At 36.4% G+C, this 2,500-nt stretch overlaps 3 non-coding genes and 5 pseudogenes across 3 annotated transcripts; all 8 read left to right on the top strand.

Annotated features, from left to right (window-relative positions):
* The first annotated feature begins 105 nt into the window (after positions 1-105).
* Positions 106-224, top strand: LOC148448615 (5S ribosomal RNA; annotated as a pseudogene).
* A 116-nt stretch (positions 225-340) lies between these two features.
* LOC148448614 (5S ribosomal RNA) lies at positions 341-459 on the top strand. The gene has a single exon (XR_015875671.1). It is a non-coding gene; the product is annotated as a 5S ribosomal RNA (ribosomal RNA).
* A 116-nt stretch (positions 460-575) lies between these two features.
* On the top strand, positions 576-694 carry LOC148448613 (5S ribosomal RNA). Its single transcript, XR_015875391.1, has one exon. It is a non-coding gene; the product is annotated as a 5S ribosomal RNA (ribosomal RNA).
* A 350-nt stretch (positions 695-1,044) lies between these two features.
* LOC148448612 (5S ribosomal RNA) lies at positions 1,045-1,163 on the top strand (annotated as a pseudogene).
* A 124-nt stretch (positions 1,164-1,287) lies between these two features.
* LOC148448611 (5S ribosomal RNA) lies at positions 1,288-1,406 on the top strand (annotated as a pseudogene).
* Positions 1,407-1,522: 116 nt separating this feature from the next.
* Positions 1,523-1,641, top strand: LOC148448610 (5S ribosomal RNA; annotated as a pseudogene).
* Positions 1,642-1,985: 344 nt separating this feature from the next.
* LOC148448609 (5S ribosomal RNA) lies at positions 1,986-2,104 on the top strand. Its single transcript, XR_015875390.1, has one exon. It is a non-coding gene; the product is annotated as a 5S ribosomal RNA (ribosomal RNA).
* A 116-nt stretch (positions 2,105-2,220) lies between these two features.
* On the top strand, positions 2,221-2,339 carry LOC148448608 (5S ribosomal RNA; annotated as a pseudogene).
* Positions 2,340-2,500: the final 161 nt, after the last annotated feature.

The following is a 2,500-nucleotide window of genomic DNA, read 5'->3' as shown; positions in this document are numbered from 1 at the left end:
CCATAACAGTCTTTTCTATTACATTTTACATTTAATTTTTTCAACTTATCAATTAATTTCCTTGAGTTAAGAAGTAATAGAGGTCTAAAGTTAATGTGTTTGCGCACCTACAGCCAATCCACACTGGACATGCCCAATCTCGTCTGATCTTGAAAGCTATGCAGTGTTGGGCCTGGTTAGTACTTGGATGGGAGACCACCTGGGAATACCAGGTGCTGTATGTAATTTTAGACAGCCAAAACATTCTTTTCTATTACATTTTACATTTAATTTTTTCTACTTATCAATGAATTTACTTGAGTTAAGAAGTAAAAGATGTCTAAAGTTAATGTTTTTGAGCACCTACAGCCAAACCACACTGGACATGCCCAATCTCATCTGATCTTGGAAGCTATGCAGTGTTGGGCCTGGTTAGTACTTGGATGGGAGACCACCTGGGAATACCAGGTGCTGTAGGTAATTTTATACAGCAATAACATTCTTTTCTATTACATTTTACATTTAATTTTTTCAACTTATCAATGAGTTTACTTGAGTTAAGAAGTAATAGAGGTCTAAAGTTAATGTGTTTGAGCACCTACAGCCAAACCACACTGGACATGCCCAATCTCGTCTGATCTTGGAAGCTATGCAGTGTTGGGCCTGGTTAGTACTTGGATGGGAGACCACCTGGGAATACCAGGTGCTGTAGGTAATTTTATACTGCCATAACATTATTTTCTAATACATTTTTCATTTCATTTTTCAACTTATCATTGAATTTACTTGAGTTAAGAAGTAAAAGAGGTCTAAAGTTAATGTTTTTGAGCTCCTTCAGCCAAACCACACTGGACATGCCAAATCTAATCTTATCTTGGAAGCTATGCAGTGTTGGACCTGGTTAGTACTTGGATGGGAGACCACCTAAGAATCCAAGGTGCTGTAGGTATTTTTATACTGCCATAACAGTCTTTTCTATTACATTTTACATTTAATTTTTTCAACTTATCAATGAATTTACTTGAGTTAAGAAGTAATAGAGGTCTAAAGTTAATGCTTTTGAGCACCTACAGCCAAACCACACTGGACATGCCCAATCTCGTCTGATCTTGGAGGCTTTGCAGTGTTGGGCCTGGTTAGTACTTGGACGGGAGACCACCTGGGAATACCAGGTGCTGTAGGTAATTTTATATAGCCATAACATTCTTTTCTATTACATTTTACATTACATTTTTTCAAATTATCAATGAATTTACTTGAGTTATGAAGTAAAAGAGGTCTAAAGTAAAAAAGTTAATGTTTTTTAGCGCCTACAGCCAAACCACACTGGACATGCCCAATCTCGTCTGATCTTGGAAGCTATGCAGTGTTGGGCCTGGTTAGTATTTGAATGGGAGACCACCTGGGAATACCAGGTGCTGTAGGTAATTTTATACTGCCATAACATTCTTTTCTATTACATTTTACATTTAATTTTTTCAACTTATCAATGAATTTACTTGAGTTAAGAAGTAAAAGATGTCTAAAGTTAATGTTTTTGAGCACCTAAAGCCAAACCACACTGGACATGCCCAATCTCATCTGATCTTGGAAGCTATGCAGTGTTGGGCCTGGTTAGTACTTGGATGGGAGACCACCTGGGAATACCAGGTGCTGTAGGTAATTTTATACTGCCATAACATTCTTTTCTATTACATTTTACATTTAATTTTTTCAACTTGTCAATGAATTTCCTTGAGTTAAGAAGTAATAGAGGTCTAAAGTTAATGCTTTTGAGCACCACTCCACACTGGACATGCCCAATCTCATCTGATCTTGGTAGCTATGCAGTGTTGGGTCTGGTCAGTACTTTGATGGGAGACCACCTGGGAAAAACAGGTGCAGTAGGTAATTTTATACTGCCATAACATTTTTTTCTATTACATTTTACATTTAATTTTTTCAACTTATCAATGAATTTACTTGAGTTAAGAAGTAATAGAGGTCTAAAGTTAATGTTTTTGAGCACCTACAGCCAAACCACACTGGACATGCCCAATCTCGTCTGATCTTGGAAGCTATGCAGTGTTGGGCCTGGTTAGTACTTGGATGGGAGACCACCTGGGAATACCAGGTGCTGTAGGTAATTTTATGCAGCCATAACATTCTTTTCTGTTACATTTTACATTACATTTTTTCAAATTATCAATGAATTTACTTGAGTTAAGAAGTAATAGAGGTCTAAAGTTAATGTTTTTGAGCACCTACAGCCAAACCACACTGGACATGCCCAATCTCGTCTGATCTTGGAAGCTATGCAGTGTTGGGCCTGGTTAGTATTTGAATGGGAGACCACCTGGGAATACCAGGTGCTGTAGGTAATTTTATACTGCCATAACATTCTTTTCTATTACATTTTACATTTAATTTTTTCAACTTATCAATGAATTTACTTGAGTTAAGAAGTAAAAGATGTCTAAAGTTAATGTTAGTTCTTTTCTATTACATTTTACATTTAATTTTTTCAACTTGTCAATGAATT

Source organism: Taudactylus pleione, unplaced genomic scaffold, assembly GCF_031769625.1.
Source record: "Taudactylus pleione unplaced genomic scaffold, aTauple2 ptg001270l, whole genome shotgun sequence".
Taxonomy (NCBI): Eukaryota; Metazoa; Chordata; class Amphibia; order Anura; family Myobatrachidae; genus Taudactylus; species Taudactylus pleione.
This window is presented reverse-complemented; position numbering and strand designations above follow the sequence as displayed.